This window comes from Nilaparvata lugens, chromosome 1, assembly GCF_014356525.2.
Source record: "Nilaparvata lugens isolate BPH chromosome 1, ASM1435652v1, whole genome shotgun sequence".
NCBI classification, from domain to species: domain Eukaryota; kingdom Metazoa; phylum Arthropoda; class Insecta; order Hemiptera; family Delphacidae; genus Nilaparvata; species Nilaparvata lugens.
The window spans coordinates 20,459,411-20,487,201 of NC_052504.1; the positions used below are offsets into that span (position 1 = coordinate 20,459,411).

General features: G+C 34.6%; 1 protein-coding gene across 3 annotated transcripts in view; it reads left to right on the forward strand.

Annotated features, from left to right (window-relative positions):
* Positions 1-5,694: 5,694 nt before the first annotated feature.
* The window catches only part of LOC111048284 (cGMP-specific 3',5'-cyclic phosphodiesterase), a 77,683-nt gene continuing 55,586 nt past the window's right edge, over positions 5,695-27,791 (forward strand). For all 3 annotated transcript variants that reach the window (XM_039421618.1, XM_039421631.1, XM_039421622.1), the window contains exon 1: positions 5,695-5,803. The gene's annotated coding sequence lies outside the window, so the exon portion shown is untranslated. The remainder of the gene's footprint in view (positions 5,804-27,791) is intronic.

A 27,791-nucleotide genomic window follows, 5' to 3' on the forward strand; every position in this document is an offset into this window, starting at 1 on the left:
TCTGAAGATTTAGTGATCGATACTGTATATCGCTGATTTGTCCAACTTATTCGATGAAGAATACAGTTGGTTGATAATTCTACTAATTTGTCAATAATGATAACAAAAAATACTAGTACAAGATTGGTCATGCAAGAAGACAGGATTGAAAATGAAAAGAACACCATTCAAACAATAAATATATAATTACAATGAAATCAACGAGCAAAGAATAATATATGAAACAATAAAAACAAATATAATATGAGAAAATATACAAGAAAAATATCACAGATCGCTCAATTAAACTCTTGTTTTGCTTAATAGCATCAATAGCATCACCTAATAGCAATCAATAACTTTCATGATTTTTGTATCGGCATACATTTACAGATTCCTATAGCTCAATTATTTGACTCGCTTCTGCTTATCAAATTAGAATTTTATACTTCAATATTCCAATAATATTTAATACTTTTAATATAAAATCTCAAGGCATAGGTTCGGCCGTCAGTGGAAGTTAGATAAATAATTTATCTTGTGAACTTGAGCTTCCATAATTCTTATTATGCTAATAATATTGATATTTGAATATATTAACTGAGCATATTAAATAATTTCAAATCAAATAGTGATCTATAATTTAACATTTAATTCTCATATATATATATATATATATATTATATATATATATATATATATTATATATATATATATATTAAATATGACTTTTCCCTTATTAATATTACTTGCGCAATTAAGTCTAAATAAAGCTTGATTTTTAAGTAATACCTTCGACGAGCTAGCTTTATGCAATTTCTATTAATTTGTAGCACTGAGGATCCTCTAAATAAATTATATTTCAAAAACTCACGTGCGAAGATTTTTCACAAATTTTAAAGATGTAGTATGGTTTTCGCCTCGTGTGTCCTGTGCTTCTCTGGTAGGCTGCTACCGTTCTCTGCAATGGGGATATTTAAATTGATAACTCATGTCATAGTGCGACTTCACTGAGTTAGGGTTATTACTTATTAAAAGTCTTTGATACTTAAACTTGGGCAATGAATAAAATTTAATTTTTATAAGGGAATCAGTCTATTGCTCTCGTGATGGCTGGCGTCTTGGTCGGTCTCTGGCAGGCAAGTGGGCAGTTGGTCTTCCCCTATTCTCTCTCGACGATACTTCCGACTCTAAATTTGCATACATTTTAAATATACTTTCCTATTGGTGGATTTCAAATAATCCGCGATGAGGCAATTCAATACTGTCAAATAGTCCATATTACTATCTTAAAATTGAATATTTTTCTCCTTAACTCTTATTTTATTTTAATTACATTGTTCATGCTACATCAATTACAAATTTTTATAATTCTAATAAAGACCACGTGGAGATTTTGAATTAAATACCTTTTAGCGCCGAGCGAATATTGTGCTCTGATTGGTAAACAGTCAGATTCGGCTCGAGTGTACAGAATGTATCAATGCGCGTAGAGAAATTAGGCCTTACTTCCTTTTTTTATGTTTTTGTATTTTATATTTGCTCACATATTATATCAATAAACATTTATATATAATATTCAAACATGCATATCCTTTATTTTGCATGCTATAAATATACGAAACCCTCTTGTCCTCGTCTTAACGAATGCTACCTAGATGCAATTATTTTGCTAGCGAGTATCTGATTAAATTGTAGATGTTTGGCTTGATTGCTATTGACATTGCCGACAAGCGTTGTTTATATAGAACCTAACCTCAAATTCATACAATATATTATTATTTATTAAATAATTGAGAAATTGATTTTCATTTCAAATTGCTAGCCATAATCTTAGCCTTATATCTATATCTTAGATTGATAACACCATTGGTGACATATATTTTTGTTTTTCTGTCTGAGACCTAATAATTCATTTCAATTAATGAAGTTTTTATATCGGTATCAAAATGCACCGTGACAGTTTGTATTATAATCCAAATTATACATTTTTTGTTTCCAAATGTTTGAACGGAAAATTGAACCCGAATTCAAGTGTATGGAACATAACCTACTTCCTGGACTATTTATAGTGTATAAATCAAAATTCGGGAAAGAAACAGTTTTGGGCTGTGCCTTTTAGTACTTCCCCATTAATTGTAAAGAATTGTGTTCGGTTTATCAAAAGCCAATAAATAAATAACGAGCGAAGCTCGGTGCCCCGATATTAACATAGAATTGTAGATATAGAATGTGAAAATGGACAAAAAGCAGTTTTAGACATAAAGAAAATATTGTTGTTCGTAGACCGCGTATCAATAAAATGCAATAATTTAATAATATGCTTTCAATAAAACAGCCCGAAGTGCTCACTATAAATAAAAAGATTCATAATGGAGAGGACATTAATTTCACATGTGATTTTAGGATTGTAGAATATCTTTTTTTCAAAAAATTTATATCGTATTATTACAGTAATTTTCTTTTTTATTTCAAAAGCCTTCAAATACCGGCACTGTGTATTATATGGCTTTTATGAAACGGGCTCCAGAGATGTCCAATACTCATCTACCTTTTATAATAAAATGGTTTGACTAATTGACATGGTTTGTTTGATTTGACATTTTGAGACACAAAAGATGAAGAATAAATATATTTTTTATCAAGCGGAGAGTAACGATTGGATGAATTGCGTGAGTGAGTGATTGAATGAGCTTGAGAAAATTAAATCAGTTGTAGATTGCAATCTATTTTTATGTAAACTTGATGTTAGAGGTTACCTAGAGGCCTCATATGATCGCTGAATCTCTGAGCTCTGTTCACATCGGTTTGAGATCGAGATATAGATACTGTATAATATAACTAACAGCCTCGAAGGATGATCAAGTCTCTGCCCCTATAGATTGAACTTGAGCTCACGATTCACGAATCTCCTGGAAGCAATATTTATTGCTACCTTGAGCAATATTTATTTATTACCTTGACAGAAATGCTCAGTTCAAAGTGAAAGATCAAGTTCTGATTATGTCAACAAGAAATTGGAATGCAGCAAGCGGAGCTTGAAAAATTTAATTAAGTCTTTTGAAACTAATGAATCATTTTTTATTATGTTAAATGTTTTAATGCATCTTGAATGAGATGAATCGGATCATATATGAATATCATAATCGGCACAAGCATAGCTTCATTACTGCGTACAGGATATTTATAATAATATGTTAATAGTAGAGTATTATATTTTCAAGTTAGATGAGTTGGATGAAGAGTAAGATGGCTGATCAACTCTCTGCTCGGGTATAGGAGTCATTGAATTTTAGCTGGAGAAGCATTTTACTAGTTACCTTATACTGTACTTTCAAAGTAACTGGCAAAGTTTAACTTGCAGAGTATTTAGAATGTTCACTGGGGAGCAGACCTGCAAAGATGATTAAACGGAAAGCGCGGAAACTCTTTGAAAAGCTCCACAGAAGAGAAGCTGTGGAGGAAAATGTTTCTCCACCTTTCAGGAAAAGCAACTGATTTACAAGCTTTAATAAAACATTTGAACTAGCTAATTTTGCAATGATTAACGACAAAGAAATCTTTGTGAATACAGAATTACAGTCTTGGGTCTGATTACTTCTTCATTATTTGAGCAGAGGTTTGTGTTGTATCTTGTATCACATAACAGCGCACGTGTTTCATCTGAAGACTTCCGGAGAGTAAGATAGATTTAGTTTTTAAAATTTCATTTTTCTGATTTTCAGAGAGTAGGGAAGGTTTTGAATTTCAGATTTCACGTTTTATTTCCTAGGGATTTATTTCAATTTTTTGTAAGCTACTCATTCAGAGTATAACCATCTAGAGATTTAGAGTATTTCCAAATTAGGAGTTATTTCATTATAATAGTGAATTATTATCTCATAAAATATTCTGAACCCTGCCTTATAAAACTGAGTTCTACTATTGTCATTAAACTTTTCTAATATCCTGAAAACATAATTTTCAAATATCCAATAGAAAAGAGTTACGATTTATTGAGCCTGCTTGTAAATAACTAAAGTGCTCCTTGATGTGATAATTTCCAAGTAATTTGACAGTATTGATTGATTAGATCATTTAATTGGGATAATGATACAAGGATATAAGGATTACATAGGGATATAGGGACTTCTATTTGCTGATCAAACTAGATTCGTCATAAGAATTTCTTCGATAAGGTTATAGTGATTCACTCTATGAATCTATCTTAACATTCAAATATATGTGTGCAAATTGGAGATGATAGAGTTGAAACTTGATTTCAATAATGCTTGTTATAATAAGAGAAAAATGAGCGATGCCCTTCAACAAAATTATTATTATGGAAATAAAGGAAAAAGAATGATACTTCAAGAAATACAAAAGTTCTCGATACTTCAAAAATGTGAATAGAGTTCTCGATTCGATTGAGTACAATAATATTGTACTAGGTATTTGGTCCATCAATTTCAACATCTATAGAGTGGAACCAATTCAGAAATAGTAATTACTATACAACTGTTCCCTCTGTATTGCATTTGTTGAAGAACTTCTCATATTAATATCATCATGAGAAGGAAACAAGAACTATTGTTTTGAACTATTTATCATTTTCAAGTTAAGTTATCTACAAATATTACAATTTTTGACTGGTTCTGGTTGATTTATAGGTTGATTAAAGGAGCATTAAATGGATCAAGGACGCCCACTGATTCTCTTGTAAGATATCTTATACTTTGTCTCTCCCGCAAGGGACTCCTCATCAATAAAAAGCCATACGAGTTTACTTCGCTTACTTTGTACTCCGAGCTAGCTAACTTTTTCTACCAATTATCTGTACTTACTTCATACTCTGAGCTAGCTAGCTCTTTTTTCCAACATTTCCCCGTAAAATCACTTGAAATCGACGTTTCCCCAGAGTTTTTTTCTCCATTTTCCATACTTACCGATAACGAATCAGCTATACCTTGGGGAGTGTTTTGAGAGGGTTCAGAGAATATTTCGAATTACGTCCGATATCATCATTTCCTAGTATTTCATAATATTTAATGTGCTCTCCCAGCTTTTCCAAGAACGGAAAAAAACAAATTCTTACTCAGAATCAGTCAAGTACTTGGGAAAAAGGAATAGAATGTGCTCTCCCAGCTTTTCAAAGAACGGAAAAAACAAATTCTTACTCAGAATCAGTCAAGTACTTGGGAGTGTTTCAAGATCAATCCAATATCAATTTTTTCCATTGGGCATGAGTTTTTCTCAAGAATTATGTATCTGTGGATTTTATTTCAAATGGATCCACGATCGAAACAAGACCTCTGAACGGTTTCAACCTTCCAGGGCTCCCGGGACTGAGTGAGGCGAGAGAAGCAAATTCTGCCAAATTACAATTTTAAAACATGAAACAGTCTCCAAGATGCCTCCACTATTTCTGCACAATAGGGTTGATCTATTATTGTTTATTAACTAGAATAAATGAGCAAATATGAAGCACAATACAAAGCAGGAGGGAGAGGCAAGCCGGCGCGACTGTTCTCAAAATGCAAAAGTAGTCGTGAGTTGAGAGCCATTAGATAGCGATCAGCAAGCCTTGCAGCCCTGGCTGGATGTTTGACGACTTTGACTCCGATTTTTATATCGACTGCACATTTGAGAGAAGCGCGTTTCGTCGCGACGCGTTCGTGTGGCGCGCGTGTTGCTGTGACGCCTGCGCTGTGGTTGCCTAGCAACGGCCCCTTGCTATCAGCTCAGTTGCCGACCATCAGTCGAGCCTGATGCTAGTCGCGCGTCGGCTGTCGCCTCTCCCCTCTCACTCACACTCACTTGGCCAGCTAACGCACCTCTCGCTCCCGTAAGCAAATAATCATTTTCAAATTATTATCACATCATGTTCTTGCTTGACAAAATTACAAGTGGACGAAATCATTTTTAGCTAAATTAAATTAGTAAGCCACAGGTCCACGCCGGAAACGAGTACTCATGTTCACCGATTCAATATAAATACAATCTACTTCGATAGTAACTTTTTCAGGAAATCATGAATTCGATAGAAATATATTTTTCAAACGCATAGGAGATCAAAATACAAAAAATAGCAGAATATAAGATCTTGTAACAAAATACAAGATCTCTAGTTACACTTGTTCCATGAAATTCCAATGATATGAAAGTCATAGGTTAAGATAACATTCATTCCAGCAATCCTTTTCAAATTCACTAGCTAGCATTATTCGATATAGAAAATATCGAGGATATATGAAGTGAGAATGCTACGTATGGTACTTAGTAACAGACACAATAGACTATACAATATAGAAAAGTAAACTTTTCATTCATTTGATAGCAATGTGCAATATTATCTTTCCTCTGATGGCTAATATTCAAGATTTGATGCATCATTTCAGTTTAACACTAATATACGATAACATGCCGCCATTACTATAGTGTTTGCTCACATTCCGAGTTTACACCACCAGCTAATTATTCATGCCCGTTTAAACTGAGATGGTGCATTCAGCCCTGAGTGGGATAAGGTCGTAGGGGTATGGATCACCTGAAAACACTAGGATGATATTCTGTTCAAGATATTGTAGATTGTAGAAAGTGAATTGTTCAGTATAGTTGAATAGATCTCTAGGAATTATTAAGTGCAGTTGAAATGCACAGGTGGTGTCTGATATTGCTACTGGTTGGTATTAGAATAATTCTTCTGCTAGGAGTACAAGAGATTCGAGATTCAGACCCTCGTTGGCTCTGTGAACAGGTTCAATAACATGAGCAAACATCCAGAGAGAATCAAGAATCTTATACTTATTTTAAGATATTTTAGAATATTTTGATGGGAATATTGAATCACATTTCGAGAACCATCATTAATCAAATTATAATTATGTTTCGAATTGAAATAATTGCAGAATTTGTAGATACATTTTCACTTACTAATTCTTCCATTTATACGTTGGTAAACCATTTTTCCGATAAATGAATGACCAATGTTTATGAAATAAAAATATATGTAGGTACCTTTGAATTGAATGGGTTGAATCCTACCAAAAGGATTGGAGTAGTTCACTCACATCACGTGATTCTACAATGCTACAATAAGTATAAATCTACAATGCATTATATTCTACCGTATCCAGTGAAACGTAAAGATATTATTTCATCATTAGACCCATTCCAGTTTACGGCAATAGGCGCATTAACTAATAATATTTCTCCATTAGTAAAGGAAATTCATGATACATGAATGGGAATGATATAGTATCGATACTTTTATGAAGTGTTCAATGTTGAAATAAGCTGTTGTAGCTCATGATCAGTATTATTCTATTATTCGAGCTGGATGTACTCACTTGTATTGAGGACAACTCTATTAAAGTACTCTCAAATATCTCACTTGCAGAATTTATATTAGGAAATGCCTCTACAGTCAACCGCAGATGACTTGACTCTGCAAGTTGATACGAATGCTCATGATAGGATTTGAGGAATCCCCCCTTATTATTTTTGAACCGGAATAAGCATCATTCATTAAATACAAGAAATATGTGCAATGAGTTTAACTATCATTTGTAGGAAAATCCAGTGGATGCTTAGGATGAAGAGAACCAAGAAGATATTCATGTCAATGACGAGAATGGAATCTTGAATGAAAAATTTAATCATTCAAATTCTATGTGGCCATTAGAAATAATATTATTGGAAACGATATTATCGAACAATCTTTTGTACTTGGAAAGCACTCGTTTCAATTCCAAGAATGCTCACTTTCCATTTCAAATCTTTCTAAAAGGAAGAGTTGTAGAAAAAATCTGTAAAGGAGTGGTGATAGATTCTCTGTCAGTGACATGATACAACAAGAGTGGTCAAAAGAGACGTTTGTGCCAAATCTTGGTGGGGGAGGGGATTGAAGGAGTTGGGTCTCTTATTCCCATGAGAGATGTTGGTGATTTTGGCAGTGTAGCTTTGTTTTGCTTGGCTAGCTCTGCCAACTTGAGTCCTCTATCTCCAGCTGTATGGAATGGCGGAGAAGGTCTTTAGGGCACAGGATCACACTTCATCCTGGAATGTGGAATTCAGAATGTGAAAGTTATCAGATGGAGTGATAATAAGCCGCGAAGATTGAAATGAAGACAGCCTGCTCTATAAGGAGACACAATGATGTCTCTATATTTATACTGAAAGGCTACTGAAACATTACGGTGCTTTGACCCGGTATTTGTTTTGCCTTGGTAATGGGAGTAACTCGCGTCAGTAGACTTTTAATTGAGTATAATCAATTTATTATTATTTTGTGGAGAGTATTTATCACATCTATTTATTTCTAAAACCTAATGAGAAAAAAGTCCTCAAGTAATGTGGTGCTGCAAATAGCTCCACGTATAACGAATCTTGCACTAAGTTACCAGTATTGAGGTTAGAAATTTGAAAATGCGTGCGTGGACGCTAAGTGAACACCAGACTGATTGAGTCACTACAAGATTCGATACAATCGTCTGAATCGCGGGAGGTGTAAACACTCGCTCACCCTTGATTCTTCTTATGACTGATTGTATAATAATAAAATTTTCAGAGGTAGTGTAGCGGTCGCTAAACACTAAATACAGATGTCTTAAAACTATTACCTGTGATGAAACAGCATATAAAATCAAACAGGTCGAGCAAAAATCCCGATGTAGATAATCTACGGGACTGCGTCTCTAATAAGTTCCGAAGGATTAAGATAGGGTACTAAGGACCAGAGATCGTTCGGAATATACTTCGAGAACAGAGTCTTGTCGGGCTTTATGCTCTATTGTGGGAAATTATATTATCTCCAGCTGCATCTGCCATACAGTCGAAAAAATTCGCTCCCAAGCCGAAGTTGGTAACAGATAAAAGCTGATATATGAGCAGGTGAGGACAGAAAATAGGTAATCTCGATCTGACCCCACACACTACATCCACTTAGATCTGTTCCAATATCCAGGTTGAATCAATTATTTCAATGATCGTACTTGATCGGTTCTTGATAATATAGAGCGTGTCAGACACAATAATTGACAGGCTTAAGAAATAATCGAACTCAGAAGACGAATTGACAAAATGGAAATATAATATAATAAAATATATGATTTGACAGTGCAGATTTAGAGCTTGGATTACAGATTGAGAATAGTTTAACATTAACAAAATAATTAGAAATTTGCTTGTGTTCGCATGATACCATGCATGATCCAACAGAATTTATAATTGACAAATTTAACAGTTTTTTAAAATAATGAAAACAAATTATAAAAGATTTTTTTTAAATTACTCAGGTCGTGGTTCTGGCAGCGGAGGATAGTTAATCAACTACAAGTTCTTATAAATTCTATACCAGATAAAATCTAGGATCTTAATAGTTATAAGCGCTTGTCGGCGTGGTCATTACTTTAATGAAGAAAATTTTATATTTTTCTGCACTATATTTTCTTTCGAAGCGTAGATTGGGGCCCCAAAATATAAAACTCACGTGAATCCTCTTGGCGGTCGTGGTTCCTTTAGGTCAAATTTGGTATGATCGGTGGCTGGTCCAGGCTTCGGTCTTAGCACGTGTGGAATTTTAATTAAATATCTCCTTCACCAAATAAATTAGGGGATAATTAAATTAGAATTCCTAGAGTAATCAATTGATGAATAAATTTACAAAACAATAGATAAATTAGCCTAAAATATTGGCTCACAGGTAAAAAATAAAAAAATTGAACGAAATTTCACTAATAGGTCTTTGGTAACTTTTTCACAAGGTCTTAGCGGTGAGGATTTTAAAAGGGAAGTGTCTTGCCTTCTTCCAAGCCTTTGGCTAGAACCTTTTTCTGAGAATCTCTGTGTAATTAATTTGCATGAAAATTTGCTATTGGTAGAATGATTATGACGTAGGCATGACGTCAGTGGCAAGCAGTAAAATATAATTCCTTTGATTACAATAATAACTTAATTTGTATAATTTTTTAAATTGCTCAATTCTCTAGATACAGTTCCCCTATACAGTGTACATGCACTAGCATATACGATAAGGCAAGTTTGCTGGCTGATATTTGGTGCTATATCTATGACATATAGGCTTAGACTTGCCAAAGAGATTCATTCACCATGTGACTCAGTTGAATCAATAATTTATAATTTAATATTTCTATACAATTCTTATTATATTCGAGACTGTTATAATTAATTTTTGCTGCTCTTATCAGTGATACAATATTCATGCTATGACCTAGTTCGTTATAATAACATTTGACATTATAATGTAATTTCGTGAGTAATAAATAATTTTAACAATAATACATACATTTTATTTTTCTATTTGAAATTCTTTATCCTTTTTCAATAGTTCTTAATTTTAGAAATAATATTATAGCTTGCATGAAAACCTGGCATGACATTTATAATATATTGAGTCAGTCAGCTGTGTCTGAGCTGCTACAAAACATCTGATCAATTGTAAACAAAAGTGTAACCTCCAAAAGTTCAATGAACAATTCATAAATGATTTGTACTTAATCTGCAAATAATTATAATTTTATTAAATAATTCTTTGAAAAAATGTGTAGTACAAAACGGTACTCTTACCTTATACTCAGCTGTTGATAAGGAAGCCTTATCGCTCGGGTGCTAACTGTTTGTTTGGCAAACCTTTGATTTTATAAGGGTAATTATAATTTTTCTAGTTAATTCTCTCTTTTCATGAGATTCACTCAAAAGATTCATCACAGTAAATACAAACATTTTCATCAATAAATATTGATAAAATATACATTTTTAAAAGTTCCATCAATATTCATTCAAGATGGATTTATTCAATAGAGAACCATTCATTTCCAATAGAATGCAGAATTTGCCAAGATTTTGACTCCGGCGCGATTTGATCTAACAATCTAGAATCCCAGAGCCACGTATTCGATCAGAGAGCTACCGAGGGTACTGGTCAAACTGAAGATTCGATGTAGTAGGACTTTTCTATTACGTGGGCAATATCATGACAAATTGAAGTTTGATTCGATCATGAAAATTGCATAAATTGACTTATAAAAATAGACCTATTATTATCCTTGATGAATTCAGTATCTTCATACAAAAAAGTAAATTAGGTCGATAGTTCATATTTTATGATAGTATATGTGGGAAAAGCCCGAGAACGGCTTAATATCTCATACACAAAGGTTATTTGACGGTGGGTATGGTTGGGGATCCTACTTGCATTGAAAATACTACTTTACTATGACTTCAAAAATCTGGTCCGCCATCTTGGATCCTTGTTTGAGATATTGATATGCGGTTTTCGCCATTCATTTTTTCTAGAAATTCCGTATCGAAATCATGTATCACATGACCACCTTCCTATTTAAAAAACAGAGTTACATTCAATATGGCGGATCCAAGATGGCGGACGAGATTTTTGAAGTCATAGTAAAGTAGTATTTTTAATTTTAGTAGGATCCCCATTCACACCCACCGTCAAATTACCTTTGTGTATGAGATATTAATCCGTTCTCGGACTTTTCACCCACTCTGTATTGTTTTAAATTCAATACTATTCATAATAGAGTGTTGACTGAGATAAGGATGTTTTGGTATTGGGTATTACACGACATGTAGTGAGAGTTGGATGTTTGGAAAGTCATAGGCCACGTTAAGCTTTTCCTGAAAAAGCAGTCTCTCGTTCAGGAGATGCTTTTCAACCCTCACGGTCTCCTGATTCGACCAACCCGGACTTCTTCTATCGGGCTTTTTTGAAGAAAGCCATACAAAGGGAATTTCAACTATTTTATAAAAATGTGTTTCTAGATGGTCCGATTATAGAGTATGAGGTTCGGAACAGGCAATGATGCCTCGACCGTGAAAGGAAGAAGAAGTATTACAAGAGCAATTATACGAAATACAATGCCTTAACGTCTGAAAACATGAAATCATTCGGAAGTTTGCCACCTATGCAATTTTATATTTGATACTCAATTTTTGTGATAATAGCAATATTCCAATTTCATAGAGCACTTTGTATAGGATAAACTCGAATTTAGTTTGATATTTGAGAAGTTATAGATATTTGATAAAGATAGAATTATATCTTTGTCAAAGCATCTGTTAACCAGTAAACACGCTTTATAGCCCTATAGCTCCTATACAGGGTATATGTTCTATTGTGCAGCCGAGAAGATCATTTCAGAAATACTGAGATGAGGAAACTTAGATACTTAACGTATTTTCTATAAATGAAAAGATATCTCAGAGTAGGTTTAAATGGTACCAGCATGTTAATAGACGGGCTAGACAGGCTACCAAAATTGGTGCTCAACTACGAGCCAGTAGGCAAGAGAGACCGGGGCCGTCCAAGGAAGAGATGGGCTGATATGAGGTTGGGAACAGGCAGAGATGATTAAACCCTAAAAGGAAGAAGAAGAAGAAGAAGAAGAAGAAGAAGAAGAAGAAGAAAAAGAAGAAAAATAATAAGAAGAAGATGTTCCATTATACGAGTTTTATAAGTATAGATCCACATTCTAGGTTGGAATTGGTCAACTTCCTCTTGAACAAAACTTCAAACTTATATTGTGAAATTAAATTACATCTTGGAAATATTTCCGAACACCAGAAAATATAATAATTAGAATTATTGAATTCTGACTTCCTATGGTGAAGACTACAATTTTCCATGAAGGTTTTCAAATTAGGCTCACTCTCCGTAGGTTTTGTTTTGTTCATACACAGTACAAATATGCGCGTTGATGTTTTCGTAGGAAGAATGGTGAGTTTTCATATCGATTAGAATGTTTTTGTGTGCGCCCAGTCGTCCTTTGTCAATATTGATTTGGTGTTTCCAATGTTGTGACTCAAGTTTGATTCGATCATGAAAATTGCATAAATTGACTTATAAAAATAGGCCTATTATTATCCTTGATGAATTCAGTATCTTCATACAAAAAAGTAAATTAGGTCGATAGTTCATATTTTATGATACGTCAAATGATTCATACAGGGTGGGTGAAAAGCTCGAGAACGGCTTAATATCTCATACACAAAGGTAATTTGACGGTGGGTATGGTTGGGGATCCTACTTACATTGAAAATACTACTTTACTATGACTTCAAAAATCTGGTCCGCCATCTTGGATCCTTGTTTGAGATATTGATATGCGATTTTCGCCATTCATTTTTTCTTGAAATTCCGTATCGAAATCATGTATCACATGACCACCTTCCTATTTAAAAAAAACAGAGTTACATTCAATATGGCGGATTCAAGATGGCGGACGAGGTTTTTGAAGTCATAGTAAAGTAGTATTTTCAGTTTTAGTAGGATCCCCATTCACACACACCGTCAAATTACCTTTGTGTATGAGATATTGAGCCGTTCTCGGACTTTTCACCCACTCTGTATTGTTTTAAATTCAATACTATTCATAATAGAGTGTGGACTGAGATAAGGATGTTTTGGTATTGGGTATTACACGAAATGTAGTGAGAGTTGGATGTTTGGAAAGTCATAGGCCACGTTAAGCTTTTCCTGAAAAAGCAGTCTCTCGTTCAGGAGATGCTTTTCAACCCTCACGGTCTCCTGATTCGACCAACCCGGACTTCTTCTATCGGGCTTTTTTGAAGAAAGCCATACAAAGGGAATTTCAACTATTTTATAAAAATGTGTTTCTGGATGGTCCGATTATAGACTACGAGGTTCGGAACAGGCAATGATGCCTTGACCGTGAAAGGAAGAAGAAGTATTACAAGAGCAATGATACGAAATACAAAGCCTAAACGTCTGAAAACATGAAATCATTCGGAAGTTTGCCACCTATGCAATTTTATATTATTTCGATACTCAATTTTTGCGATAATAGCAATATTCCAAGTTCATAGAGCATTTTGTATAGGATAAACTCGAATTAAGTTTGATATTTGAGAAGTTATAGATATTTGATAAAGATAGAATTATATATATCTTTGTCAAAGCATCTGTTAAACAGTAAACACGCTGTATAGCCCTATAAAGGGCTATACAGGGTAAATGTTCTATTGTGCAGCCGAGAAGATCATTTCAGAAATACTGGGATAAGGTAATATAGAAACGTATTTTCTATAAATGAGAAGAAATCTCAGAGTAGGTTTAAATGGTACCGGCATGGTAATAGGATGGAGGAGGACAGGCTACCAAAATTGGTGGTCAACTACCAGCCAGTAGGCAAGAGAGACCGGGGCCGTTCAAGGAAAAGATGGGCTGATATGAGGTTCGGAAAAGGCAGAGATGCCTAAACCCTAAAAGGAAGAAGAAGAAGAAGACTCATCATGTGTTCCACTCCACGGAAATCTTAAGTAAAAGGAAGAAGAAGAAGAAGAAGAAGAAGAAGAAGAAGAAGAAGTTCTATTAAAAGAGTTTTATAAAGTATAGATTCCACATTCTAGGTTAGAATTGTTCAAATTTCTCTTGAACAAAACTTCAAACTTATATTGTGAAATTAAATTACAACTCTGATATATTTCCGAACACCAGAAAATATAATAATTAGAATTATTGAATTCTGACTTCCTATTGTAAAGACTACCATTTTTCATGAGGTTTTCAAATTAGGCTCACTCTTCGTAGGTTTTGTTTTGTTCATACACAGTACAAATATGCGCGTTGATGTTTTCGTAGGAAGAATGGTGAGTTTTCATATCGATTAGAATGTTTTTGTGTGCGCCCAGTCGTCCTTTGTCAATATTGATTTGGTGTTTCCAATGTTGTGACTCAATTTTGTTTCGAACTCAATCTCTCCACAGTCATTCGTTTGCTGTTGAATACTGGATCATCTTTTATACATTTCAAAAGAGTTTCTGATAACATCTATTGATGTTGGGAAAGCCATTAGTTTGCCTGAATGTCGGTATTCGCTGGTTGGTTCAGTGTTACCAGTAGCCAGAGTGCACAAAAAGTATATTCTATTATATCGAGAACAAAGGCTTCTTGTAACAGGTCAGCATTTCTGCTATATATCGGGATCGATTTTTGGGACTGACCAATAAATGAAAGCTTTCTGTTCATGTTCTTTTCCTGAATCGGGCTGTTTTTCAAGTTTTCGCCAAATCACCGATTCCACAACTCTTTCCAATCATAGGTCACAGTTCATCGAGTCAGACTTCTTCTGATCCTAGCAGCTTGTGGAGATTTGTCACTGGAAATAAGAGAACAATGAGTGTCCAAATAGTCTTGAAAGTACTCTCATTACAAAAAATATTTATTATAATGATTCTATGACTCTTTATTGTGCAATGAAATTTCTTCCTTTCTATGTGAGTTAAATAAGATTCATTGACCGAACGAAGTGAGGTCTAAGATTCAAGTCGTCGGTTAGGCATTTTTCTTAATGTTTGAATGTTTATATATTTATATGTTGCGCATTTACGGCGAAACGCGGTAATAGATTCTCATGAAATTTGACAGGTATGTTCCTTTTTAAATTGCGCGTCGACGTATATACAAGGTTTTTGGAAATTTAGCATTTCAAGGATAATAAGTTATCAACTAAGAAAACAAAAATTATGGCATTCCGAGGCAAATATAAGGTCAGATCGAAGATTGTTATTGATAATAGTGTTGGAACAAGTTTCTCAATATACATATCTAGGAAGTGATATTAGTTACAAAGATGAATTAGATATTGAGAAGAAAATAGGAAAGTTCCAAATGATGTGTGGAAATATCAGCAGGACTTTGGGTAAAAAAGCTAGAACAGATACAATTATGAAATTTTATAAGGTAATGGCCGCTCCAGTCCTCCTCTATGGTAGTGAATCATGGGTTACTACGAAGCCACTTGAAAGTAGAGTGCAGGCAGCCGAGATGAGATTTCTCCGAAGAACCAAGGGATGTGACAGAAGAGATCATTTCAGGAATGAAGATATTAGGAAAGAATTGAAAATCTGCAGCATGAATGAAAGAGTTACGGAGAATCGGCATCAATGGAGGAAGCATGTTATGTTAGTCTATAATTATCAGCCAGTAGGCAAAAGAGATGTTGGCAGACCACGCAAGCGGTGGCAATATTAGGATTTTTTATGTTTATTTGAATAATTGGCTAGACGTGAGTCGGAACAGGTTAGAGCCTAATCCTTGTTTGTAAGAAGAAGAAGAAGAAGAAGGATAATATAAAAGGAAAAAGGAGCCTCCTACATACGCCAAAATTAGAGTAAAAAATCTTGTGTGGCGCACTCACACAACTTTCCTTGCCGTTATGAAAATTTATCAACTGACGATAGTGTATACGCGCATCTCAAGTCTTCTATTCAAAGATCTGCCAGCTTGTGACAGGACAATAACGCTGGAGGCACACGAAGTCTGCTATCTCTTCATAGTGAATGATTTAATAGAATCAACAGTTGCCAACCGTTTGCATTATTGAATAAACACATTTTCTCGGATTTCGAGCTTATTTCCAATTTTAGGTGAAAATGTCACTAAACATTAATTGTAGAGATTTTCAGGCTCAATCTTTTCCACTTGAAATTTTTCGTTAAAATTGTATCTGAAGCCTGATAATTGGGAATCTAAAATCACACTTTGCATTGATGGAGCGGAGCTCCTGAAATTTTTACAGATATGGGACTTATGGCAGTTGATAGAGCTTATCAATGACTATTTTAGGTATCAATTTGATCAAAATCGTTGGAGCCGTTTTCGAGAAAATCGCAAAATATCCTGTTTTTGACAACATTTTCGCTATTTTAGCCGCCATCCTGAATTGGATTTGTTCGAAATTGTTCGTGTCGGATAGGGGAAGAACCTTAAGTTCCAAATTTCAAGTCATTCCGTTAATTGAGAGATGAGATATCGTGTACTCAGACGCACATACACTCATACACACACACACATACAGACCAATACCCAAAAACCACTTTTTTGGACTCAGGGGACCTTGAAACGTATAGAAATTTAGAAATTGGGGTACCTTAATTTTTTCGGAAAGCAATACTTTCCTTACCTATGGTAATAGGGCAAGGAAAGTAAAATCAGACTATAGAATTATTCATCATAAATCAGCTGACAAGTGATTACACAGATGTGTGGAGAAGCCAGTCTATTACTGTATTTGTATAAGGTCTATAGTTTCAATCAAAGACATTAAAGAGGTATGCATCTTTAAGCTGGTTTTAAACCAAAGTTATTAGAAACAAAATGGTTATAACTTAATCCTTATAGATTCTATTAGATTGAACGGAAGTTGACAAACACATATGTTTTAAGGAATTGAAGAAGTTTTGGGCAATTGCCTGTTTCTCTTTCCAAATATCGTGTTTGTGACTGTTCTAATAAATAATGTTCATCATGTGTATGATAAGTTATGTTCAATCTAATATAATCTAGAAGGATTGAGTTATTAACATTTTTTTAATAAATTTGGTCTAATCGCAGCTTTGGTTTAATCTAAGGTCTTTGGTTTCAGATATTTTGTTTTGCAGTCATGGTATTATTATGCGTGCCCATCAGTATCAATATTCTCACATTCGAAAAAACTAATTTAATAGGTGAATAAAAATAAACAAATGAACTAAATAATGCTGGAGAAATTATAATATTTTTGATTCTAAAAAATTAATTTTCATCATATAGAAAGATCATCACGGAACTGCATGAATTATATCATATAAAATACAAATTCAAGCGTGAACTGAGTTTGTTAACATTTAAAACAGTTGACATCTGGTAGTTGTGGATGAGAATACTGCTTGAGGTCCACTGTTCACATAACTACTAGATTTCAAGAATATTTATTTTCAATTTCATCCCCTTTTCACAGGCAATGATGGATCATAGCAGATGTCTCTATTTTGGCAATCAATATTAGAAAAATTAATTTACAACACTAACCATTACCAAGTACGATCAATGTGAAGGCAATAGGAACTTATGATTCACCATGATTGCAGGACGATACTTTATGCAATGAGAAGGTTCAAGGGTAACGTCAAATCAATGCAATACCAGTGGCCTATTCAATCCATTCTTGAAACATAATGAGTTACTGAGATACATAGTGAAGAAAAATGAGGTATTTCAGAAAAATCTGCTAAAGCGTCAATGAAAAAGTCACAACATCTTCCTGGGGCAAATCAAAGCAATATTGTGTAAGTGATTGTGGTGAGAATACAAATAGAGCCACTCAGCAAACAGGACACAGAAACGACTGGAAAGGGTTGGCTTTGCTCGGAATTCAAATCAGTTCGATTCGATATTGGCAAAATGCGATATTCATCTGTTGTCACATGTGCCAATACAAGGTGATAATGCTACTGATCTTATTCAATAACAGCACAAATAATAGTAACTGCCTTGTCAGAAACAACTCCACCATTGCAGTTGCTCTAAATTTTAATCTAATCTACTGTGTTTCGATGAAATTAATGAAGTTGAATTAAACATAGCTTGACTTTATCAACGTTTTTGCAGTACACTCGGACACTCTTATTCTGCAACCAATTTCTATAAGTTTCATTAACTGTAGATTTACTGGTCACCCACTTGATAATAATAATGATAATAATGTAAGTAGTTATTGTTGCTATAAATTTTGAACTGAATTCGCATGGAAAGAGTTATTGCCATAACTATTAGCTTTAAAGCATGGCTATGTTGATCATCAGTCATCCGTTTATGGCCGCACAGTATGACTAGACTTGAAATCCCAAGAGTTATTAAATGTGTTTCAACTGTCATCTGTCTAGGCTGCCAGCTCCCCACTCTAATTTAGTAGAATGCGCCGCTCCCTTTGAATCCTAAGTGCTCTCTACTTCTATTCTCACTCTGATAATCTGCTATACAAATCAGAGATAAAATTACCCAGTAGTCCTGGGAATACAAACAAAAACCATTGTCTGAGAAAGATTGGATTATTTAGAGAATGATGAGAGAAACTTTCTCTTTATCTTGCAGAGCTTGGGCTTACAATGATATGCTCTCCGTGAAGCAGCCATGATTGAAATTATTACAGATTGGTCAGGCAGTAGAGTCGAGGTGTTTCGGCATACAATCTCAGAACTCCGTCAACTGCCGAAATGAAAGTTTGACTTCTTTTACATGCTCACTCGTACTAAATTTAGCTGGAGGATAATTTTTAATGTATTTTGCATAAGCCCTATCCATGAGTCCCACTTCAACAAAGAAGAATATCAATAAGCACACTTTATTTACATGGGTTACTTTTGTACAAATTAATAAAAACAATATAAAATCTTGTAGTACTCTTTATTATTAAAAACTTAAAAATATTTCAACAACTCAACTACCTACTTACTCTGGCACGTTGAAATATTTTAAAGTTTTTAAAAAGGGTACTACAAGATTTCTATATTGTTTTAATTAAGAATATCAATATATTCACATTATATGAGCGAAATCCCCCTCATGTTCATTTCTGTAAAAATTGTAATAAATTGTCCGAGCTCGTTCGACATTGTTTGAAGATTTAAGCCTAAATATGATCTGGAATTTGAGTACTAGCTCAGAGGATATAACATATTCAGATTATACTATTTAAATAATATTGATTTTTTTATAATATTACTCAATTTGTCATATTAGACAAATGAATATTTATTTTTTCAATCGAATAATGTCGATACTCATGAAAATTTAGTGGTTGGAAAGCCACATACCATAGTAATTCTGTCGTAGATCCACCACACTGTTTGATCAGTTCTTGTTATGATAATTATTTCTAGATATTTTTTAAATAGGGTGACAAACTTCTATCATAGATCAGTAAGTATTAGTTCCATTCAAGCAGCAGAAAATATTATCCAGTAATCTAAGAGCAATGAATGGAGATGAGCTCTATTTGGATTTTATAGCAATAGGAGAATTAGTATGATCATATCCCGCTATCCTAGTGTCAAAATAACAATCGAGATCAACCATTCAGTGTGACATTCATGATGAATGGAAACAACCATCAAAGAGCTATTCGCGATAACGGGTCCACCTGCACAAGAAGATAACGCCAGAGATTTGAAGCGTTCGAAGGCATGATTAATTGTTTGACTCCCGCATGACATTTGTTCGCAATCATATTAAGCATGTAAATTCGATTTCACGCCTGTTATCACACTGATATGGAGTGAATGGGAACGCAGAGTAAATAAACGGGTCGTACCGCAGTGATTCCATCTAGTTGTTGTTATCACTCAATTTGATTTCAGCCATTCACTTAGTTGATTGCTTCAATACCATTCAACCCACCACTCAGAAATAAAAGCTAGGTGATTGAGTACCTCCTTGCTATGTCCCATGTCAATGAGTATCGATAGAGCAAAGGCCAAATAGTCAAGCAAGTAGACAAGACTTGGATTCAATCAACGATAGTGCTACAGAGTTCGTAACATAAACATATTGGAATTTCAACTATATACTGGAAACCTCTAATTATGCGCCTCATAAGTCAAAATTCCGTATCAGTTTTCAATTTCACAATGCTCATGGATCATTGAAATAGTAATTAATAGCTTCAATCCTATAATTGGTTCAAAGTTATAATCAGGATGATCCTATTTTTGTAGGTTTCCAGTTGTTCTTAGAATGTTCAGTTTGATTACTGGAGTGTAAATAGGGGTGTCCAAGAACATTGAATACAACTTGCTTGTGCTCCAATCCTTTCTTATTCCATCCATCATCACTCTCAAGAAAGAATCCACTAATGGATCTCTCGCAGTGTCTGCCAAGTGATCGGTAACATGAACTTTGGCATTCTAGTTTACCGGTGCTGATACTCAAAAATTTATGGAAAATGCTCTACCAAAAGAATAACAAATGTACGATATTTCCAATTCATAGGGCTGTCTACCCGGGAAACACATTAATCACTCTCAGTCATTTAGAGAGTAATCTTTATTCGCCTCTTCTTTACCCTCTAACCAGGAATATCTCTCAAATGAATAATTCACAGGATCTCAACATGGAGTGTCAATGGCGCTCTTGATCTTTAACCCACTATGAATGATTTCCTCTCCTTAACCTTCCAGCCCGAGAGTGTTCCTTCCCTCAAGGGTTTGAACAAAATTAGTTGTACCTATAAACATTCACGGGATTTATAAAATATGATTCACTCAACTCGCGTATAGTATCTCTCTTATCGGAATAACCAAATCATTCATTATAATGTTTCATTATAATCATTCATAATAATCCACCAGCTCAAACATCGTCCAAACAATTCAGTAATAGGAAGAGATATTATCAATAACTTCTCAAATATAACACATACCATGTACAACTCTGATTTTTTCTACTTATTACAGTGGATTCAAAACGAAATTCCGGGACTTTTGCAGTTCAAGTCCATCCATCTGACAGAAAAAACTATTCAGTTTTGAAAAAAATCGAAGAAACAAACTTCCTGTCTTGAGTGAGTGAGTACTGAATTACAATTCTTGACAAATAGATATTTTGGGAAAAACAAAATTTGAAAAGTTTTCAATGTCACTACTGTGCTTCGTTAGCATAGAAAAATAAAAGCAATCGCATCAACATGAAGCCTTCCATATGAAGAGTTTATTTCGATCTGACCAGAGTGAAATCTGTGAGAGCAGAGACTATTGGAGCGGTTTGCGAATTGATGAACTTGTTAGACCACCAGCAGGCAGGTGCCAAGCGGCTTGGAAAATTGTTCAAATTGAGCTTCAGTTTTATTAACTCGTGCAAAAACTCGCTGAATTCTGCTTCCAACAAGAGTTCAATGGGAAAGTAAAAATTTCAATTTTGAATGTGATTTGAACCAACGAGCTAAATGATCTGAAACTGAAAAGAATAGAACATTTTTCAACATTTTATTTTTGAGAGAGAGAGAGAGAGAGAAGTTTTTTGCTCTGTTTCATCGATCGAGATAAATCTGATTCAAAGATTTTTAAAATGTAATCTTGTTTATCTAGACCCACCAGTTTGGAGGTCTGTGTATTGATTTTTTGATAAAAAATTAAAACATGCATTTAGCAACTTCTATCACTGTGAAATGATGTCTGAGAAGTCGAGTGTGATGGAAAAATCTATTTCTTTGAATGTAAAAGTATTGTGTGTTTTGGATGAAAAACTCTTGATTCTATTTGACTAGTTTGTTTAACTTTTGTATGTTTTACCAATATTCTTTGTTCACCCAACATAATTCCCAGTTTCAGTTGTTCCAGCTCTCGAGGTTCTATTCTTTATTATTGTATTCCCTTGAAATCTACGAAAATAGTATACTCCAGTTGAAAATAACCATCCGACATCGATTCTATAGAAATGTCAAAGAAATATCAAACATGAATACAGGGCGATAATTCGACAACTTTGATCCTCCTACACAACTATACAGCAATTATTATATTATCTGAGGTTGGTTTGCGATTCATTTTGTATGGAAGACTTTTCGTTATCAAAAGAGAGAGTTTTCTCATTTGGATCTCGAAACGGCTACTGGATGTCATTTTCAATGCATTGGCGTATAACCGTTATTCAGAACTCATGGGAATACAATTTCAAAGAGTCTGAGAATACGGGTACAATGAAATCATAAACACGAACTTTTCCATGAAAAAGCAGACCTCGATGCAGACCATCATTATTATCTCACAATGGAGGCAAAATTTCATCTGGACCATTCCTAAACAAAGAACCATCACTATTTCTTGTTAAAATGGGAGAACAAAATAGAATAATTATCAGATTGATTATTCAGGTCTATACGGAAATCATTAGAATAGCAACTAGAAGAGATAACCAGCTCAACCAAAAACTGTTTCTCTCCAGAACATCAATAGTGACGTCGGCCAAAATAATTAAAACGTCCAGAAATAATACTTGAATGTCATAAGAACATGAGATACAGATAAAAGAAGAATGTAGAAGGACTAACGAATAACCTTTTTCTGATTATATTCTGTCAACCCATTATGTTGAGTTATCAATTCCATCCAAAATATTTAGACTTAATGCGATATGAATATTCCGATACCTGATTCACTTTTTTGATTATTATAATTTGATTCAATTTGACTGTGGATTAATTGAATTTGCGTGGGTTTTACAGTAGTATTCTCTCTCTCTATTTGATAATGTAAGTTTGCACTCTAGCAGAACATATTGTATGATTGTACAGTAGTAGGAGGTGTTCAAGTTATCTAGTTGCCACTTAGACCTATTCTATCTCTCTAATCTCTTAGTGGTGGCTCCCTTTATCCCCCGAGCTATACAAACTTGTGGTCTCCCCGGAATTATTGTGGTGTTGAAGTTGTCTGCTCGTCTGCATATCTATGTGATTGGCCAGTCGATCGAGAGCCAGCTACAATAACAGGGAACAGGGAAATCCGGCTCTAGCCAATAGATAAAGAGGCCTTGACGAGGTCTCCGTGGAGCCAATAACAATGCAGCCTTCCTCTCCCGGTTTTTGGGTGCAGCAGGAGTAGAGAGAGACTCGGTCTCTGGGGAGGAAAATCGATGAGCGACTCGGTACGCTCTCCTTGTTGCGCTTTGCTTCCGTCGCCGTCTTCCTCATGCTCATTTCTTTCCTCTTCTCAATGCTATTCAGCTTCTTCGCATCCGTCTCTTCCTTTCAAAATAACCGACTAATAAAGTGAAGCAGCCTCACGCGCTTCCGGAGTCTACAATCGTTCGTGTGGAACGGCCGCTACTTCCCTGCTACATGCTAATGCCCACCTCTAACCTCACCCTCATCCCTCACACCATCAAGCATCAACCCTTCTCAACCTGTAGATCAACACTGATGGGTAATGTTACACAATTTCACAAATTGATGATTTTCTAAACTTCTCTTAGAATGTGTGAGAACATCTAGGCCCAATGCTAAAACTGGTTCATTTCAGATTTGTGAGAATTTAATGGACTAAGAAATTACCTATTCATGCTTGCTTGAATTCAAGCCTATATTTATTGATACAAGAGCTATTCAATGAATCTTATAAACTAAGAGCTGAAGATTCATTCAACAATATGAAACTCTAATACAATCTGATGACGATTGTATGATATTGTGTTTTAACCATAATTGAATGAAGAATTTTGAGCATTAAAAATGTTTATTCTGAAAGAATGCGAGAATATATCCATTAACACCTAATCAGGAGGATGAGAGGTTAACTCACATTTCGGATATCAAATTCATTTTTACGTTTTTCAGGTGCATAATCGTCAATACGCTAAGAACAAATTATTTCAAATATCAGGTGCATATAAACTGTTTCTCCAACAATAGAAACCAGTTCTAGATGGATCAGTTTCGAAAGTATGAGATGGAATTTTGTTCTCGACTGACCATGAAGGGTGGCAGAACCTTGATAAATCGTTGAAATTTATCTGATTGATTCTAGAATTTATCGATTACTAAAATCGGTTTTGATTGTGTATGAAGAAGCTCACCTTGAATCGAATAGTTTAATTTAAATAATTGATTTCAAAGAACTATCAATGGATTGATTCTCTGTGAAATCATCATTTTGTTCACATTCATTATCAAATTCTCAATTATTAATTAGTAACTCTATTGTTGTAACTCTAATCTAGAAAGGATTTACCATTCGCAACACCCTCAGGAGAGGCGCATGAATGAACCAACATTTCAGAACTCAACTCTCCAATGAATTAAACAGAATAACTCATTTGAAAGATTTATCATGGACTTGATTCATGTTATTAATTCGGAACCAACAATTTCTAATGTATAGTTGGTTATCTTGTGAAAAGTATTGTCAATTTTGATATTGATGGAAATATGATGGTTATGCTTCTGGAACTATATCACATGTACGGGAACTATAAACTTGTCAACCGATTCCTGGTAACGCATGTTCCAACACATAAAATTGTGGATCTCATGAGACGACACCATATAATAAAGAAAGAATATTTCACTCGTATTCTTCTCGAGAGATTGCCTAACCATTAATTTATTATTTCTGTTGGCGCAATCCAAGTGAACATGAAGGATGTGAGCGGAAAGCCTGCATTTCTCTCAGCAAGCATTATTTTACTACGCCATATAATGCCCATAAATTCCCAACACGGACAACGATTTCAAAAGATTCACAGGTATTACACTTCAACATGGTGCCGTATAAAATTCATGAATCCGTTCAACCCCATTGAACTCTATGAAAGTCAATGTGAGTTTCCTTCTTGAAATATGCTGTTCCAATCCTGAAGGTTTCAAAATCAATTTGAATACTTGAGGGAAACGTTCATAATACAGTGATTTGTTTAGGTTAAAGTTACTTCATTCAATAAAGTGGGGTCCAGAAGGTGAATTCCATTTAATAATTTATTGAGGACTTTAGAAATGTTATGGAAATATTATCCATCGTCTTATCTACTCCACTATAGAATTCACGTTCAGAAATGATTTGGAAAATTTTATATCCTTAACACACAAAAACTCAAAACACGACGATTATAGAGAAGATTTTTAAGTATGCTTCTCTAAGATTATAGAGCTTCTGAGTCTTCGAACTACGCTATTGACTATGAAGACTCCAGTGTAACGTTGCTCGTTTATTATCTGATTGGAGTCTTAGTTGGTGATATTTATAACGGTACCTTTGATTTTGTGAGAAGTTTTTCTTGTGAAATGTTTTAATTATTCTTGAAAACCCTGTTCTATCGAGCGGGTCATCCAATAATCAACTAAACAATCATTTTACTGATTAATAAAACTGATTAATCTAATCGGTTGATCACCGATAATGTGAATGAATTTGAACTGGGACTCGACAGGTCGTGCTATGAGGAATCTAGCACTCAACCATCAGCGTGATGGAATTGTGGAGTGGCCGTCTCATACTATTAATTGGCAGCGTTAATCGCTTGGATAGATTGCGAGGCTTGAATTGGTCGCTCCAGTTGGTAAATTGCATTTGAATTGAGTTAGCAGTTTCAGATTTGGGTCAAGTCTGCTAATTGTGTTCGTCAAGTTGTGATAAGCAATCCACTCTTATTTACGAATCCTTGATTGAATAATGTCTGAAACTTGGGCAGAATACTTCAGTTTAAAAGCATTCCATGTCCATTGAACTAGCTTGATGAGTTCAGGATTGATTCCAGCATTTCATCTAAGTGATTTTAATTGAGTTAGGAGTGTGCGCCCTAATGCAAATGCAAATCATGATCACTCCATCACTTCAATGAATAAATAATCATGTATCTAAAGCGATTACAACGCGTGTCAGCAACTCAGCGTATTGAGTAACAAAAAACTCATTCTTAGAACATTAGAAATTACTAGTACATAAGTAACAGTGCAAAAGTAGAAATTAAGTATAAAGTTTGAATTATAGAATAGTGCAAAAGCACTGAGAAGTATTGAAGTATAAGTGAGTAAGAATACGTGAATAAGAATTAGCAGTCATTGAAAATGAGAAGGCATAAATTGGATAGGTATGAAGAGAGGATTATCCTCCTACAGTAGAATTTTCTTCCGATGTGAATGACAAGAAATCAATTGAAAACTACGGAAATTCACTCAACTCATGTCCTGTAACTGCTGTGATGATGGCTTTGTGAAAACTATTGAATGGTATTTTTGTTCCACTCATAGAGCCAGAAAATATTAAGCGTTTTTTCAGGTGATTTTAGTCGACAGGGCAGAAAGCTCTCCGATTGGCTAATTAAGTTGGCACCTGAAAAATGCTTGAAAAACGCTAAATATTGTCTGTCTCTTGGGATGATCACTAAGAACAGGAGAAGTGTGTTGAGCATGTGTGTATATACATGCTCGAAATACATGTTGTGTCAACAGCAATAGGCAACAAAGTTTTTAGGGTAAGATTATTGTATCTTTGATATTTTGTTGTTTATTTTCTATATGCTGCTCTATCAGAGGTTAAATCTTTCTATCATTTTAATTTGCTCTATCAGAAGTTTAATTTTTCTATCATTATAATTTGTAATTTTCCAGAGATTCATTCATTTTTATTGGTTGTTCAATTTATGCTAGAAGCTACTGTCAAACAGCTGTTTTTTGTTTGAAACCTTTTGCTGATAACACATCATGAATGACGAGCATATATACACACAAATGTTCAACACAATTGTTCTGCAGTTAGTGGCCATCCTAAATGCCAGATCATATTTTGTGTTTTTTGTTTGTTTCAGATCATATTGTTTTTCAAGCGATTTTCTCAGGCGCCAACTCAATCTGTCAATCGAAGAGCTTCCTGCCCTGCTAACTCTAAAAACGCCTGTGAAAACGCTTAATATATTCTGTACTTGCTTTGGGTCAAAGTTTAAAATCAAAGTTCCAATAAGCATTCAGGATCCCTTGTCTCATAATCAATCATATTACGAGTATGTGCAGTTGACTATAGTATTGACAATATGGCAGAAGTAGGAGTGAGATTCTTCTCTGGGTTGAGTAATCATTTTAGTAATGATATAAACTCCATCAACTAATCTTATCATCATAACATTGCTGGCTAAGAAAAAGCGAGTAGATCACTGACACACGGCAAAAATGTGTCATCCAATTACTGTATCTTGCAGAAAATCAAGTTGATAATCATCATCACAGACAAGAGTTCAGAAGCGGGATACTCATGCTATCAAAAATTAGACGTGCCCTTTAAAGTTTGCCAACCACTTTTATCGAGCCGAAATTGAAAATTGAAAAAGTTTTGAATGCTCCATGAAAATCAACTTCACAGCATGACAGATAAACGTTTTGGAGGCTGAAAGTGACAGTGAACGTCAAAAAAGAAAAAGACATCGAGACAGTGACGAGTCTGTTTCAATCGGTGACGGTGACTGATCGTCCAGTCAGTCCCCCACCCCCGACAACCAACCCCCTCGAACCCGTAGCTGCTCGCTACTTCCATTC